Source organism: Lagopus leucura, unplaced genomic scaffold (assembly GCF_019238085.1).
Source record: "Lagopus leucura isolate 7727_CA_CO unplaced genomic scaffold, USGS_WTPT01 Super-Scaffold_100009, whole genome shotgun sequence".
NCBI classification, from domain to species: Eukaryota; Metazoa; Chordata; class Aves; order Galliformes; family Phasianidae; genus Lagopus; species Lagopus leucura.
Window position 1 is genome coordinate 16,803,832 of NW_024962266.1, and position 18,755 is coordinate 16,822,586.

Genomic DNA, 18,755 nt, shown 5'->3' on the forward strand with positions numbered 1-18,755 from the left:
AGAGAGAAAGAGAGAAAGAGAGAAAGAGAGAAAGAGAGAAAGAGAGAGGGGTTATTTCCAGAACACTTTGTAAGCCCTACATTCTTACTGTTTTTTTATAAATTGAAAAGAATCGATAACCAAATTTGCAATAGTTGAGAATATAACACTTGAAATAACTTTGCCAGCATCACCTCGTTGAATGAACACATATGGGGCAGTATCAGCAAGCTCATTTCCTTCTTTCATTCAAAATGAAATTTGTATCGAAGTACCTAGAGATATAAAAGAACAGCAAACTGGATCAAACAAGTATGCAGAATATATTTAATTTGCTTTTCTTTTTAATTAGCAATGAATCTCCCCAGATGCTTGCATTATGAATTGTTTAAACATGATTGTTTTAACATTATTTTTAAGTCAAAACATTGCTTTAAAAAATAATTATTATCATATTCTCCTGACATCTCCTACATTCTTATTTGACATGTTAAGAGAGAGATGAAGAAAACTGAAGTAGTAAGATACTAAAAAGAGTAGCAATACCTATGCTTGACAACTACCATTCAGGACCTTCTGATGGCATCAGGTTATAAAGTATCTGCAACCGGGGCTGAATTTAGGCACTGATGGAAGAGTGTATTTACAAAATGTAAGCACATTTAATATTTATTTATTCTTTGGACCAATGGTTTCTTTATGTTGAAGCCTGCACCTACAATTCCCACACACATTTCAAGGACAGGAATCCCTGTCACTGGAAGCAGTGCATGGGAATTAAGAGCCCAAATGCTTCAGCGCCGCAAAGTCTTTCCTTGTAAAGACACTTGACTTTTAGATTAGCATTTTAAAATAAAAATGTTTAAATTACTTCTTGCTGCCTGTAAAAACACAGCTCTACATTAAAGTGACAAATTCATACCCTTTCCGTTTAGCATAGTAAAGACAATGGTGGCACCAGGCTCTCGTTCAGGCCGTCACCATACATGCCCTCCCTGCCACATGCCAGGCTTCTCGCTACCACTCAGATTAGCTTTTGCCATTACATCTGTTTTAACACAAGAATCAGCACTGAGGCGAAATCTAGACGACGTTTCTGCTCAAAGATGACTGAATATTAAATATGAAATTTAACAGGTTTTAATCATAGCAGTTTGTAAACAGTGTAATATAGATGTCTGCCCTAATTTAGTAGGATGGAGTTCTCACATAACACTCATCAAACTGCGCACAAAGAAACCTGTTCTGGCATTTCACTAAATTAAAATCTTCAGTCCCCACAGCAAGAACGCACAAATTTAGATTTTATTAATACCTTAAATCAAACTCACTTTCATGCAAGGCAATTTACAAGTCATCTTGTCTTGTGATAGCAGAGAACAGAATGGGGTCTTAAACATATTTTTACCGCCACTTTGAAGATAGTCTAACCTTTAGGTCTGATCTTCTATTTATAAGAAAAATAGCAATTTATTTGAAATGCAACGAATTCTTGCTTTCACAAATACATTTTTAAGCCTTCAGCTACCACACCAACAGCAATAGGGAGGCTGACAGCACAACAGACAGGAAGTAAACTGAAGAACTGCTGTCCCCAGTTAGAAAACACAAGCCTTTTTACCAGCTTCTCATTCACCAATCAATACGGTGAATGATAGCAATACCTAAGGATCACCCTATTTCACACCTTGCCCAAAGACACTTCATTGTTGAAAATCTTCACTTACTAAGCCACATCAGCCATAGCTACTCAGTAAGGCAAACCAATCTAAGTGGCACTCTACACATTTAAACAGATTGACTTTGTAACATGAAATAATACTATACAACCTCATGCATTGAAAGCACTTCAGCCTCAGATTACAAATCCAGCCCAGGAGGAATTCCCCATCAGACAGTCAACCATGGACTGAACGATTACTCACCAGTAGTCAGTGAGAGTCACACTGTGCGTTAACAAAGACGAAAAGAGAAGAAAAGCAGAAAGGGAAGCAGGCAGAGCTCCATGGAACTCCACCGCAGGTGGCAGCAGGAATGCCAGAGAGCAGGTGGATGTGAAAGCCTGAGGGAGGCACAACATCCCAATGTCCTGGTCCTGTAGCGGCGGCAGAAGGGATGCACAAGGTGTGGCAGTGGCTGAGGGAGCACGACAAGACTGACAGCAGTGGGACACGAGCCAACAGTCAGCACAGAGCACTCAGAGCAGTGTACAAAGCAAAGAATAAGTGAGTGGGGAACATAATGCCACCTCCTCCAAGTGGATTGCCAACAGCCCCACTTGCTCATAACCCAACGCACAAGACCAAACTTAAGTGCAAGCCATACTAACTGCAGCTGTGAGTTTTGTGATCCACCCAAAAAAGTCCTCTAGTCCACAGCAGAAGGCACATATCTCTCTGAATAACAATTTGAAGATGCTACACAGAGAAAGGTAACACACCAAATGTTACCAGAAAGGCCACCACAAGCACACAAGGGGATGCACACTTATGCGCGCACATGCTTACACAAAAGGCTATGTGCTATTTTTCATTTTGAGCCCCATGCAGTATAATTATGAATTTCTTTTTCATTTCCCTATTCACTTACAGATACTAAGGTATAATTCATTAAACTGGTCATCTGCGACAAAAAGTACCAGAGTCCTTCTACTAAGGACCAAAACGTCAATAATTCAAATTGATTAGGAAACAGTATTTCAAGAGATTATTAACTTTGAAGAACAGAAAACATTACAGAAATATTTAAAATTGTACACAAACCTTAGAAACACAGAGCCTTTGAAATAAAACCATCTATGTCTCTCCTTGTACCAGGTGAAGAAAAGTGGATCCCAGAAGCCACAGTCCACAGGACTAACCCCACAGCCCAACCAGCAGAGGCTGCGGCACCGCTGTCTGCATCACACCAGGGTACTACTGGATGCTGAGCACTACGCTGTAGTGCAAAAGGTTTGTCAGCACGGCTTAAGAATTTACTGGTTTTAAATCTGTTGCGCTGTAGTTTCCGTCTCCAGAAATAAGCATTCAGATGAAGTGAATGTCAATGAGCATGCCTGAGAACACACTGACATAGGGGAAAAAAAAAAAAGAACGTAATAACCTACCAAGAAAAAAAATAAAAACCTTAAAATAGGATTATCCACTTAGGTGGCTCTAATTCCTGCACATTACTGAAAGTGCAGAGAATCCTGCACTCTGTCACCCAAGACCATCACTCAGGAGTCCCCAGGCAACCCATCCACAGCACCACAGAACTGATCTGCTCCAGCCGCCGTGCGTGCACCTGTGGTTTCTGGGAAGAGAGTGAAGCAAACTAGTGCTTCCCATGAAACATGGGATAAAGTCTTCTGCTCAGAAGAGCTCTTACGGTTTCCATAGTAAACTTCATTTACATGAAGGCAGTATAAAGGTTCCCACATGAAAATGCATCTCTGGTATAATTACATTCTTTCAAGCAAGTTACTTTTCCTCCCACTTGCTATAGTTCTTAGGTGAAAGAAAAATATTGACAAAAACATGACATGAGGGGCACATAAGATAACCACAAACTGAAAAGCATGAAACCACCAAGCCATTTACAACTTTTTTTTTTTTATAGAACTTTTAACTATTCCTTGCTATTGGGCAGGCAGCGATCAACTACCAAACATAAAACTCTAATTTATAGCCTCAGGGTTCCTTCCATGTTTAAAAGGAAGGAGCATGTAAAGATATACAATGTCTTTCTAAGCCTGTCTGTTCTTTGAAATGTCTTCATTAAAATGGAGATTTTGACTTTTTGACTGTGAATAACAGAAAAAGGACAAACCTGGGTTCTGAGTACCATCATCGGAAGACAGCTCATCTCAGACTTCGGCGTTTCATCTCAGATATTTTGTATCACAACGATTTTGTGGAGGCAAGGGAGGGGCAACGGGGCTGTTTCAGTCCCCGACGATTAGCTGAATTAGCACCGATTGCAGCTTTGTTTCACTACAAAGCAACCGAAAGCACCTGGCCCTGCGTTAAGATCTGCACCACGGGAAGAGTCACACTTCCACAAAGACCCAAGGGGCAGCCATGACAGGGCCGCCACTGCATGCAAGGCGACAAGAGATAAGCATCAGGCAATGTCATCAGAAAGCTCTCAATCACCAGCCAACAGTATTAAAAAAAAAAAAAAAAAAAAAAAAAAAAAAAAAAAGTGCACCTGTTTTTAACTCAGATTAAAACATGTTGTACGCACCATTTTTCATTAACACTTTAAGAAAAAGACACCTTGTGTTTAAGGGTCAAATGGACTCGACCAAAGAAACCACATATCTCAGAGTTCAGCACTGGGAAGCTACTTCTGTGTTCTATTTGTGAATCAAAGAAAATTCCACAGAGCATAGTTGGATGTATATATTATTAAATATTCTATGTATGTATTTTCTACATTTTAAAATTTGTTTTGGCAGCACGCAGTACTTTGAACAACGCCTAAACCATAGTAATGGCTGAAAAAAAAGTAATTCCGGAGACATTAATCGTATCTCTCAATTGTGCAGAAGTCATGAAAAAACTGCTTAAACACAGCGCTGAAGATACAACAATTTTTTCCAGTGTACCTAGTATTTTTCATAAAATCCCTACGGATGAGTTTTAATAACGTTAATACCATAGCTTTATTTGACGCATTGGTTATGACATAAATACCTTAGAAATAAGTATAAATACTATGTTGAGTCCTAGCTGATCTTTCATTTACTTGACTTTTCTTCAATTAACGCACAGGAATTTCAGTAAGCACTTAATAAATACATAAAACTATAACAAATAAGTGTTCTTTCAGGTAAAGTTAGTCTTTTTCATTTCATTCAGTGTTCCTGTGAAAAATAAACTAGGAGCAAGAAATTTACTGGTTTTAGACTCTTGGCAAGACAATGTATACAAAAAATCAAGGCTGGACAAAGAATAAGCTGAATATAATTGAAATATACCAAACTTTAAAATGACCATTAAATAGATAGGTAGCAAAAGCTGATTTCACTCTAAGTCACTACATTCCCTAGATAATAATAATAATAATGAAAAAAAAACCTAAGCGGCTGAACAAGCAGGCTGAAAACAGTACTTTCTAATCGTGCTAGTATTCAAACACTGATGTAAATACCACGATCACCAGAAATCATATCACTAGAAGCGATGATGATACAGGAATTGTGTGCAAGTGACAGAAGCATAAAGATGAATTTCATTCACAGGTATATTTTAAATGTTAGACTGCCTTTCTGTGCTCTGTTTGGCAGATTTTTCAGTCATGAGCCAAAAACTACTGATCACTTGCATTCAATTTGCCAAATACAAAACCTTTATTAGTCATAACAACGCTGCTGTTCCAAACAGACAAAGAGATATATATTATAATTTAAAAAAAAAAAAAAAAAAAAAAAACCACTTATCCCTTCTCCAGGGTTAGTTGTCCAGGGGCAGTTAAGTATGACTTAGTGTGGCTTCATTTTTAATTCATGCCACAAGTAAAATGACTGCAATGTGGATTTGTGCTTTGATTTATTGTCTCGTAAGCAGAAGAATTCTAATTTTAAGCAGCTATTCATTATGGGATTTGTACAGAAAGAAAAATGCATAGTCTTTATCTCACGGTTATATATATGCACTCTATAAGTGGTTTAAGAAGCACATGGATAACAATCAAGAGGAATTTTGTATGTATTTTTTCCTTCTAAAATATTAGAAAACATTTTACAGTGATAGAAATGTATAAAACAAATCTACTGTATCTTATTTGTAATACTTTAAGAAATTATAAAGAATTCTAACAATCAAAACATTGAAACAATTGCTTTAACTTATGGAATTTTTATGCATTTTTCTTCCTGTTCCAATCTGCTTCCTAGTTAGCATCTACAAGTCAAGCTTTGCTCTCCACAATTCATGCTCTTAAATGGGTTGGAGCTCCACGTTCATCAGGGGGTAACTAACATTCATCCTTACGCATTTACTTTTTACTTACAGATAAAAGATACAATAGTTTTTCACATCTCAGAATGAATGATGTAAAGCCAATCGAAGAAGCTATGGAAGTTTTTCTAAAATTGAAAAAAAAATTTTTCAGATCATAGTTCTTGTTCTGAATATAACACTAAAAGAGCTCTACAATTTTTTTTTGTTGTTGTTGTTCTAAATGTGTAAATACAAGATGTATGAATTACTGAAGAAATGTAAGTCATATAGTGCTGTAACGGTTACAGAAGTAACCAACTTTTGAATATTCAGCACTGAATATGCAATTTTCAATCCTCAACTATCATCTAATAATCCACCAGAAAATGCTTAACTCTGTGTGCAACGCTTCTAAAAACACGCTGATAAAAGTATTTATTGTCAAAAGAAACAGGAGTATCTCATCTCTTCTTTCTGGTAATCAATAACAATTTAAGACAGATAAACACAAGATCTTTCTACATGAAGTGTTATACATACAATTAATCCCATACATCTAGGAAACACATTCCTCAAATTTAGCTAATACTACTCATGGACATATATAATACACAGAACATATACTGGGAAGTTCTTTACAACAATAACTGCCATCTACACATATTCTTAAATTGGAATAACCCCAGTTATCATTCTGTTACAGCACACTAAGGAAGAATGGTATGTTTGTTTATATGTCCATTATTTACTGAAATGTCTCAAGGTAACATCTTAAAATACATGGCAATTTAGCTACCCTTAGTCATTCTGACTGTTGTTACGCTTAGCGCAGTTATTCATAAATGCCAGCACAATCTAATGTATTTTGTTCAATCATTCACTGTGTTCTTTTTTATTGATAAAACATAATTAGTTTTATTAAATGTGGCTTATGTGTTGCTTCTGCAAAGTGAGTGAATATTAACATCTTTTTTTTTTAAACAGATGGAATTTTTTCTAAGAATTAAGGAACAGCTTGAATGTCACTTCCATGAAAACTGTACAAGTATGACATTATTGTCGTTTTTGTTGTTTGTAGCCATTTTTTAAAGTATCTAAGTTACTTATCACCATAAAAAAACAGACCTGATGGAACAGAAAATGAGTTACACTGCTGCTAAAATGAAGGAATATGACTTTATTCAAGTAGGCTCTTCAGTGTAGCAAGTAAATTATCATTGTTCTACCTTCCAAACACAAGGCTGTAGAAGAATCTATCTTAATCTCAGCCATATTATCCCTACAGTACAATTGGAGTTATATATACACATCTCAATTTTTGTATTGTACAGCAATTTCGACTGAACTAAATTTCTGAAATGCCCTTACCTCACAGGGAAAGTAAAAGACACAAGAAAGATCATGTCCACTGCCTCCCCATAATTCCTCAGCAAACTACAAATTAAGAAACCGCTTTCTTCATCATGGCAAATACATCAGTATCCTTAAATGCAAAAACAAAGTTGTAACTTTTCAACTCCCAGTACATACCAAAATCTCTACAAAAGACATCATTTATACATTTTCTGTAAGTCTTACCATTATAATCCTATTGGAGTGTAATTGCTGTGGCTAATATTCTTACTCTGTTATGAAAATGCTCAACATAAATGTGGCACTGAGTTGTTAAGATAATACATGATCATGCTGTGAGAGGGTAATACCTATACAATAGCCTTTGCCAATACCATAAATCTCTTTATTAGACAACAACCTATTACAGGAGATCTACTTAACTGTTTCCCTACTTAGAGGGCCATTTGGTGTTACAATAACAAGCTGACTTTTCACATTAGCAAGGATTAGCCAGTATAAATAATAAATCGACACTGAGTTGCTGCTCTTTTAGATATGGTAAGTCTTTCCTGGCGTATAAAAAGAAAATCCAAATTAAAACCCTAAGACCAGACTGAGGCTGAACATGTTAGTTTAAGCTATAGGAACTTTAAGCTTAACAAAACAACAACAAAAAAATCCAACTCTCATATCAATTTACGTGGCAGATTTATTACAGGAGAGCATATTACAGAATGCTGTGTCTGTCTTATGGAATGTGCATGCATACTGCTTTATCTCCTAAAAGTATCACAGTAAATCATCTTCAAATTTACTTGAATATTTTAAAATAAATTGATTGCCGCTGTTTTCCCAGAGATAAAAAGTGTAGAATGCATCTAAGTTCCATCTATTATGCTTTTGTTTGGAAAGCAAAACTGTAGTATAAATGAATTGTTTTCTTCATTAAAAAGGTCTCAACTTTTTTAAAGGATCATATGCTTTCACCGTCAATTATAATACAAATTGTAAAACCTATAGTACACTAGAACATTTCATTCATTGTGCCAGATTAAAAAGTAACAATTAAAAGCATTTCTGATTTTTCACTACTTACAAATAAAGTTATGTTCTGATACTCCTTACTCTTTCTTGTCTGTATTTTTGCTAAAAGCTTAAACTAGCAAACCCTTCCACCGTTTGCCTGCTTAAGCACAACTGTATAAATTCATCAACCGTACCAGGATAGAATCATCCACATTTTTATAATACAGAAAAGGCAAAATTAAGAGTTAGCTTTCCATCTTCAATCACCACGATTATGATTCACAACACCGCTTGCATAAATAGAAAAGACTTACCTATTGCTTTTTGGCTAGCACACTACTCTGCTCAAGAGGAACTGAAGCCCTTAGCACTGTGTTTTCTCTCATGCTGACATGACATTTTCAGAATCAGAGAAGACAGTTTATGCAACTGAAATCTGCTCCCCGTCATACAGAGCACCAAAACTGTTCTCCTGTACCTCGACACGCAAGAACTGTTTCACTCCGTTCCTTCTCACACCTCCAATATAAAGGCACTCCTTCAAAAAACAAAAAAAAATGTAGCATTTATGCCAGCTCTTGCTTACTAACGATTTTGGTTTTTTTCCCATTGTTATTTACTGCTACTGATGGACAATCTTTCTAAAAGCTGTCTTGCAGAGCCTTTCTGCCGTGCATAGCAAAGCATGCACAGCAGAAGGAAATTGTACTTACTGGAAACAATTCAGCCCTGAACGTCCTGATTACTCTGATTATCTCATATGCAAGCTCCCTCTGCAGGCAGTAAGAAGAATTAGCAAAAATATGTGAAAAATGTGGGTAACAGCTGGCACAGGAACCCAAAAACTCACTGACTATTTAAAAGGAATCCCCTCAGCAATCCTTCTTAACTGTTACCTGACATAAAGAGTTAACACAGAAAACACTTCACTCCTCATGCCTGTGTCTGTTCTTTTCCCTCAAAATTAAACATTCAGCTTTAGTCTTCCCTGGATCGAAACATATGTGTTTCTTTTACAGTCATCTAAATCCTTTTAGGGAAGAAAAAAATATAAGAATTAAAAGATGTACTGCTTATCTAGAACCAAAGAGAAACAAAAGCTCACCCCAAAGAAAAAAAACAAAGCAATGCTATCCGATGAGTCTGTCTAACCCAAACCCAAGCCATCACTGCATTTACTGCTGTGAGACAACACCCAGTGCCACTGCTGGGTGCAATGAGACACACATGCCATCCAAATTTAAAAATCAGTTGAACTGAATGGTTAAGCTTACGTCAAAAATCAACAATGTCTCTAGCAGTTGATATCAAATAATGAAGTAGCAAGGTAATTTTCACTCAATTGGATTAAAATTGCTTTTCTTATGAAAGGCATTATCTTACCATAACGTATCTTAAGTTTGTTCTTCCTAATAACACAAGTTTTCAGATAAAAATTCCACCAACACAAATGCAAAGAAGCTTCAATGAATAAAGCTATAAATATTAAGCAGACCAAAATTAAGTCTACGTCCTGCTAACCTTTAGCACCCACACACCATCAAAAACCTGGGAAGACACGAGGCACTGTCCATTTCTCTGCTAACAGGGAAAGAATGGAAGTATGCCGGGGTTTTTGTTTCTCTTATAAAGCCAAATCCCACTTTCTTTCCTTCAACAGGTAATGCCATTAGATTAATCAAGTATATTCATAAAATAAAAAATTAGGCCCTACATGAATTTTGCTGGAAAAATAAGCTCCAAAATAAAATGTTTCAAGCATTCAGTATGAGATTAAAAATAAAAATAAAAAATAAAAACCCCAGCAGAAAAAGACAGAAGTAGGCTCGTGATATTCTAGTAAGTTTACAGGCATTCTAAGGGACAGGTGCAGGGCAGATTTGAGGCGTTCACCTCAAGATGCTGATGGCTGCATCCAGAGCTCTTCCTTGCTGCCAGAACACCTTTGGCAGTTAGATCCACAACCACTTATTATTAGATACTATTATACACCTCCTCAAATGAGGAAAAGAATGAGGAAGGAGAAGCAGCAGAAAAAATCCAACATTTGGGAAGAGATGATACTCTGTTCCATCACAGGCTACGACTGCCAGAAGGGCAAAAGGATTTATTCTCATTTTCAAATAATGTCAGCATTCAAGTGCCTTTCACATGGCTCCCAGCCCCAGCTGCCCCCTCCCCTGCATGCTGCGAGCCTCCTTCTCTCTCTCCCTCCTGCACCCTGCAGTGCTCTGCAGGCAAGAACCCGCTGCGCTGCCAGGAGTGGTACCTGCAGCAGGGAGGCACATCACAGCCACCGAGATACCTCCCTCCCTTCAATATTTAAATGACAGATTTACCAGGAAAATACTTATGGATTGGTCTTCTGGATAAAATGCATGCTGTTCAAAGGGAAGTTGTATCGTTACTCATTCTGTGAAAGAATTTTCCAATTCAGTCACTTTGCATAGGAAAAAGTCTAAATTAAACTTCAAAGACTGAACACAGGGACGTCTGGACCAGACGAAAAGAATTATGCCTACCATAAAAACAGGGTTTGTAGATTTGTCAGAGAAATGCAACATCAACAGCAGAACTTCTCATTGGGAATCCTTTAAAACATCGCTTTATTTAAAGCCGACAGCACCTATTGCTCAGGAATGATTTTGAACAGTATTCACGCCAGTATAGAGTGCTATACTAAAAAAGCAATAGATACGATACGGCAAGAAAATATAAAGGTGAACTCCAGTCTCCTTCTGCATGTGACCCCTCACACTACCACTGCACTGATTCCAGAGCCAGCCTCCCTATTCACACCGGATCTCACCAGCAACAAGGAAAGCATCACCACCAGGAACAAGGTTGGTCATCCCCTCCCCAGCTGCCAGAAACAATTCTTACAGTAATCGGTGTTAGATTATTCTGTCATCTAGAGCAATAATTGGTTTGAGGTGTTGACTGATGCAAAAATACCAACGGAGGGCAAAAAGGAAAGCAGCTTCCTGCTCGAAATGAGATTTTGGATTTTATCACATCCAGAGGCAAATAAATAAACAGAGTATAATTTTTAAAAGCACGGTTCACCAGTGATGATTTGTTTTGGTCCTACTTGATTATCTTTATTTTTCAACAGTCGCAGATACAAATCTAATTGCACGTTATAAAGGTGTACCCCTCTGGAAGGCATGCATATGTAATGCTAAGCTGCTCTACATGCTATCTCCACTAGAGAAAACAGCAAAGGCACCTAAGAAATACCACAATTTGCTTATTCACAGTGTTAATTCATTACCAATCTTCTTTACCATAGAAGGTACGAGCACTCCCAACACCTAATCTGTGCATCAAGGCCTCCGTAATGTAAGAATTAACATATAAAACTTGCTTCCATCTGTACAGTATCAGAACTCAGGATCTTAAATAGCAGCCTTTGCTCCTCTTACCTCATTCAAGCATTTGTAGCTTGTGGTGGCCAAGTAATGTATCACTAAAATATAAACATAGTATAAAAAAACTCACACACATTTATCAGCATCAAGTCAGTCACTTTACATTAAAACTAATCTACTGTCACTCCATACTGGCCCTTCAGGAAAAAGGGAGCACCTCTCTTACACAATAAAACAGTGCAGGACAGTGGTTACGCAGCAGCAATAACAGTCACTTCAGAGGAGTTTCACAGATCACAGGACAAAACAGGCCTAAACTCTACAGTATTTGTATGACGAAATGGAGTAAGATGCATCTGCTATGAGAAAAAATGCTGCATTACTTTGGAAGGAAAATATTCTTGATACTGAATCTACCTAAGAAACCTAAGCAGCTTCTCAATAGCTCACACTGGATCTCCTCTGAAGCCAGCTCTTCTCATGACTGAAACACAGGCACCAATACTTAAACCTTTCTGTGTAAATGTTAGTGCTTATAATGTGCTCCTAAGAGATTAAGGGGAAAAAAAAAAAAAAAAAAAAAAAAACACAAAAACCCACAGAACCAAGACAGGCCCTATTTTTCTCAGCCATGATCACTTGTCAAGCCATGATTAATGCTGTGCTCTGTAGAGGGAGACATTACATCTAGGCTACAACAGACCTAAATTTTACCCTAAGGCAGAAGTCTGATTTAAACATCTCTATTCAAAGTGACATTTGTCCTCTCTTTTCAACCAGTTTCCTCTGAAATTCCAGTAAACTGACTTTGTGACATACAAACGGTCCATTGATTCTAACTTGTCGTGTAGCCTGTCCTTGTAGCAAAGTTGGTTTTGGTGACTGAATGAAGCAAGATGTTATGCATTCAAGAAAAATACAGGAGCAGAGTCCATTAGGTGCTCTATTAAATGCTCGGTTGGATAAGAGCGACTACAATTTACGGCTATAAGGATTCCAGCTTACACAGAAGAGCTGAAGATAAATACTGAGGTCAACATTAAAAATCAGAAAATATTTTTATATTCAGGGGTAACAATGGCCTTCATATTCTGAGGTGATGAGCACAGATTTTTCTTGTATTACAGACAAGAACACGAGCATCGTCAGGGCCACTCCGAAAAGTAATTACATTTTATCTCTTGCCTTTCACTCTGAAATGTCTGCTAAGGTATTTACATTTGTCTGTTAAAAGAACAACAAGTTAGACAGGAGAAAAAAAAACTGGTGGTGATCACTTATCTCAAGTAAATACTATTTCTCCAGTGAATGGTATTATTCCATCTATTTTATAAAGTTATTGTTAGATCCTCTGATTTATCTATAATCGCTATTGTAGGAATAAAAATAAGACATGCTTATATCTTATAAAGAAACAGCCAAATAGCAGACCTGGACATGGAGAATAGTCAATATCCTTCTTACTGAACATGAACAAAGGCAATGTTTGATAATATTAAGCAATTTGGACAGTGCTGGCAAGTTCCTACCTACCAAGGTAATCTTATTTCTTGCGCTTTTCAGGGTAAATTGATTTTTTTTCCCTCCTCTTAGCCGCTCTGATAATTGAGCAAACTTATACAAGTGTGATGGGATTTTACTTAGCAGACAACATACGAAACAACCTCCAAACATGAAGCACCTTACTCATAAAAGAGCATTTTTGTGGTAATTAAGCAAGCTGTATTTAAGCTTGCTTTCTGCCAGGATAACAATCAATAGCATTTTGTTGGAAACTGCACTCTACATGCAGGTGTTAAGCATTGTGCTTGCCTCAGTCAGCCTGTGACTTTTTTTTTATTATTATTATTAAGCCTTTCTAAATAATTTTGGTAAATAGTAGGCTAGAGAAAGTTGAATCATTACAGCACCTCATGAAAAAAAAATCAAAAAGAAAAACTGTGGCATGCACAAATTACACATTCTTCAAAAACCCATACAAAAACCCATTTAATTCAACGATCCATAACCTGGAGATGTTACAATTCCAAATTAGAACAAGATTCTTTTTTTTAAGCAATCCATTTCTGGTTAACTATGATTGTCTATCTACAGAATGCTGTAAAATCTGAATATTCATTAAGGAAATGTATTTCTGTAACTAAACTGCTTGGAATACAGTCTTCGCAATCCATGCTGTAGAAACATATCTCGTACATTAATGGCAGAAAAATATATGAAATCCAAGAAAATGTTTGACTGGAAGGGGCTTTAAGCCTGCCATCTTTCAGCTTTAATATGAAGAACGATTAAAAGAAAAGAATCGTATTTGATGAAGCAAAGCTGGAAGTAATTCCTAATCCAGCTATATAGTCACATAATATCGCACGTTCCATCCGTATTCCAACAGACCCACCAGTACTTTCATTTTCAGAAATGTTGGAAATAAAATGCATATCTTTGAAAACTACTTAAATATTAAACATGACTGTTACGACTACTGAGAATGGCCCTAAAATAGCTTTTTGTTTTTCCAGCTTTCTTGACATCCAATTACAACCGTGATGGCCCAAATCTTCTACTTGTTTCAAACTGAGTTTAAAAAACAAAAAACAAAAAACAACAGCTTTTAAGTCTAAAAGCAATACACAAACACTTGTGATTTGAAATTACACATTATTCAGCTTCTCATTTGTACATCGCAAACATCAATCCTAAAAAAATGCTTCAAAGCTGTCTGTTTAACATGACATCTCCAAGTAACACGTCTGAATATGAACCTATGCCCTTAAGTTCACTGCTCTGTAACTGACTGCTTGTCTACCTATGCATGAAGACTATTTCAATTATATACCAGATGTAGTTTAACTTCCCTTGCAGTTCACCAGCTAAAACCCTTAACTGCTACATCAAATTCTTCTATTATCAGTCATCCACACAGGTTCCTCAGAGGAAGGCAGAGAAGACAAGCAGCGATTTTTGATACAAAATATCTCCAGGTGGGCACCGGTAGGTTTGTTTTTTTCCCCTTGTTCCCAGGCACAGTCCTGTTCTCAACGAGAGTTGCAGTAAAAGTGAACGGTTTTTCTTATATGCATGCCAACATTTCAGGTGGACACGGGATGAGCTCTGGCTTGGAAATATGTAACCTTTTTAGACCAAATCTCAAGTAAAAAATAAAAATAAAAAAATCTACCCATTCAAACCATTAAATTATACCACCTCATACTGGATGAATATTACTATCTATGTGTCTGAATTTATGACATACTACATGGTTGCATTGCATGAACAACTTGGAAAAACGTTTTCCCTAGCTAGAGACCTCTCTTTCTAACATTCATTTCAGTGAAAGTCATGGACCTTTCTAAAAAGCTCTAACTCAAGACTGGAACATTTTTTCTTCATCAGAACTATTTTTTTTTTTTTTTTTTAATATCACCTTAGTGTCAGCTATACATAATGTCTTTTTAAAAACAAAACTAACAGTTCAACCCACATTATTAACCATAACAGCTACACGCTCCTAGGACTGCACTATCTAGTTTACTCAGATTTTAATAAGGTGCCTCCTTACAAGATACTGGAATTCCTGAGCAGCCCTTTCTTGACTTTAAGCATTAAAAGCAGTGAGAGATAAATAAAACATTGAGAATGCTTCTGAAGCTATCACACAAGGACTACGCAAACTTTGCTTTTTTCAGAGCTCTCCTCTTGCTCGTTTTGAGAAGGGAAACACCCAGCAGCCTGGTGTTAATGTCTCTGCTGATTGTGAAAATTGCAGCAATAAAAACTCCAACTGCTTGTCTTAAATTAAGACTTGCAAGACTACATGTGAGATCTGTATCTTTACATTAGTTTTTATAACATTTGGAAGTTTGGTTGCCTGCTTTGATGTTGGTCTATTAATGAGCAGGAGAGCCAAAAGCCAGAAAAAAAAAAATGTTTACTGGAAATTCTCAAGTCAAAACCTGAAGTAATTGGTTTCTCCTACCCCACATGATCCCATATCCCGGTTCCCCCAGCCACCAGCACCCTGAGCCAGCTGAACGTCGTCTGCACTTTTTTGCTGTTGCCAACCTACACTGATTGAAAATGGCAGCTGAAGCGCTGCTGCAGCACATTAATTTTTCTCTAAGTGGTCCAATTTTGTCATCTGAGCGCTGAAAATCTTCTTTCCACTACTTTTTTTTTTTTTTTTTTTTTTTTTTTTTTCAAATCTTGGGAGATTTGTCAAATTTGGAGTTGCCATCATATAAACTGAAGCATAACATCTTTAGTACAATTTTTAGATTATCCCTAATAGCTGTAAGGATAATGCGCTTTCTTCCCAGCACTCTGCATCCCGAGCAGACTAGTTAATAGCAACTTAAGTGTGATAAAGGCAATTACACCAATATGCTCCTTTTGTACAACCAAAAGGTACTGCTCCAGACAGCTGAAGATGCTAGATAAATAAACCCCTGAAAATTACCGGAAAGTAATGATGTGCAATTTTAGGACCACTAAACACGCCTATTTACAAAATGCCCAAACGCCCATTTAAGGATAACAGAAATCTATATGAATTATTTAATTGCAGGGGGTTTCGCAAGGCATACCATATCTACTCAGTTCCTTCATTAAATGAAAGGAAACTGCAGCAAGAGTGAGGACATCCTGCTCTAAAGGCACAGCACTTACAGGGCTTGAAAAGAAAATAGTAATAACAGTAAAAAATAAAAGCACCCTCCCAATCATCAAATGAGGAACCACCCCCACCAAAAAGATAAGTAAATGAATAAATAAACAATTGCTACATACCAAATACTTGAAACACGTTTCTGAAAACAAAATATTTATCTCCATGATTGTACCCTTAACTGCAAGGTATGGAAGGAAGGAATAGAGGAATAGGAAATCAAGACCAAGGAAGTTTGTTTTGTTGTTTTGTTTATTTTTAATTCCTACCAGAGACACAGAGCAGCGTGGCCCCTCTGTCCCTGAGAGGCATCTGGCCCCTGGAAGAGGTCCCATCATGCTGACAGATAACTGGATTTGGGTTGGCTTTTGGGCTGGTGGATTATGAGCGTTGATTTCCAAAGATAAAGGCCAGGCCGGCCTACTCCCCTTCATACCCATGGAAATAATCACAAACGGCCCAAAGCTGCGCACGTTTGGCCATGTACAACGGCGGTACACGTTCCTCACCGCCACCAGAACGCTTTGCCATATCTGTTATCAAAGTATTTTACGAGGTAATAGTAATTGCAAATGAAGTTATCTCAGCAAACTCACTATAACTGATTAAATGAGATTACAAGAAAAGCTCATTTTCACTTTTTTTTTTTTTTTCCTCCCCCCAGAAGAGAAAGGAAATGGAAGCATAAGGCCGGTGGTGCTCCGAACTTCTCGAGGCACTCCGCACAGCACGGCACGAGGCCATGAGGAGCGGGCGGGCTGGCTGACCGGCTCCGCACGAGTGGTCTCGCACCACACGGCCCCGTCCATCCGCACATCCCCCCGCGCGGAGCCCTCAGCAGGCAGTGGGAGCCGTCACTAAAGGTCACTTTTCCTTTTCTCGGAGCAAACCATTAATCAATAGAATAGAATTGTCTGAGCACTTGCAGCGAACGGACCCTGGTTTTCACTCGCGTAATTGCAAAACAGCCGAAGTTCAGAAACATCACCCACACCCACCTCCCCATTTTGCCCCTTTTCAATCCCTGCTGCCCTTTGGGCCTCCGCTTGGAAGCAAATGGAAGACGAACTGAAGTTTTCTCAATTGAGCCGGAGCCGAGAGCCCTTTGATATGCTAATACCCCCCTTCAAACGGTACGGATTCACACTCGCATTAATTCCAACAATTTGTGCAGAACGATGAGAAATGGCACCTCTTGGGGGGAGAAGAAGGAGGAGGAGGAGGAGGGGGCGGGCGACAAAAGGAGGGGGGTGGCGGGGGCCGGGGGCAGCGGAGCGCTCCTCCCGTGGCCACCTCTTCCCCCTCCCCCGACCCGGCCCGCACCGGGGCACTGCACGGCGGAGCAGTACCTGAGCCCGGCTGCCTCGGCCATGCCGCCCGCCCGCCCGCCCGGGCCCGGCCGAAGCAGCCCGGTGGTATTTTTAGAGGCAGACACAGCAGCGCTGCCTCCTGACACGCTCTGCGTTCTGTCTCCAGATGGCCCCAGATTTCTATATGAGAAAATAAATAGCCAAAAAAAAAAAAAAAAAAAAAAAAGTTGTTCTCACTCCACAACCGACAAAGGGCGATTTATTCCTCTTCTCCCCCCCTTTCTCCGCCCCGCACGTAAGGGCGCTCGGCCGACTTGCACACAAATAAACCCGCAACAGGTAATCATTTAGCGAGCACCGACGCAACTTTCCCCTCGTGGGAGCCGCACCGGGGCCTGCTCTGCTCCGGGGGCCCCGCAGCTCGGCAGGGGGGAGAAAGGGGAGGCGCGGGGCCTCCGCAGAGACGGGGGGGGGGGGCTACGAGGGGAACCTTCGCGGGGCTGAGCGAGGAGGTGCGGGGCCGCGCCGCGGGCAATGGGCCTCGCCGAAGGGCGCGTTCCGCCGCCGGCGGAGGGGCCGCGGGCAACGCGTGCCCAGCACCGAGCGAGCGGCGGGAGAGGAGCCGCGGCGCGGGGCTGCGCTTACCTCCCTAAGCCGAAGGCGGGCCGGTCTCTGTGGCCCCAGCGGGACCGGCGGCCCCGCCGAGCGGGCGGCGGCGCGGGGTCAGCCCCGGGCGGCGTCGGCGGCTCGGGGCGGCGGGCGGGAGCTGGGTGCTGCGGCGCGGCGGGCTGGGGCTGCGCGCACGGTGGCTTCTCCGCGCAGCCGGCCGGGAGGCTTCGCCGTGGTTAAGTCAACATTTTCCTGCGGTTCCCGACGCTCCGCTCCGCGCGAAACGTACGATGCAGCCAGGCTCCCGCACGCAGGCGAAGGAAAAATTCAATTAAACGGCGAAAGGAGCGGAGGGGACGAGGTGCGGCGCGCCGGGTGCGCCCAGCCTTGGTTGGAGTCCTTTCTGCGCAGCGATCGGGAGGAGGGAGCCGAGGCGATGCCGGCGGCGGGAGTAGCGGGGAGCAACTCACAAATTTTGCGACGAGCCCCCCCTCCTCTGCCTCTCTGGCGTTCGCGGCGACCTAATTCACATCTCCTC

The 18,755-nt window shown here is 39.7% G+C and overlaps 1 protein-coding gene across 11 annotated transcripts in view; it reads right to left on the bottom strand.

Moving 5' to 3' along the window:
- The window catches only part of ADGRL2 (adhesion G protein-coupled receptor L2), a 155,874-nt gene extending 137,539 nt beyond the window's left edge, over window positions 1–18,335 (bottom strand). For 4 of the 11 annotated variants that reach the window (XM_042873920.1, XM_042873919.1, XM_042873918.1 and 1 more), the window contains exon 1: window positions 8,582–8,936. The gene's annotated coding sequence lies outside the window, so the exon portion shown is untranslated. Of the gene's footprint in view, window positions 1–1,904; window positions 1,924–8,581; window positions 8,937–18,253 lie in introns of those variants that run through there. The other 7 variants (XM_042873915.1, XM_042873914.1, XM_042873913.1 and 4 more) reach the window with 5 other exon arrangements.
- Between the last annotated feature and the right edge of the window lie 420 nt (window positions 18,336–18,755).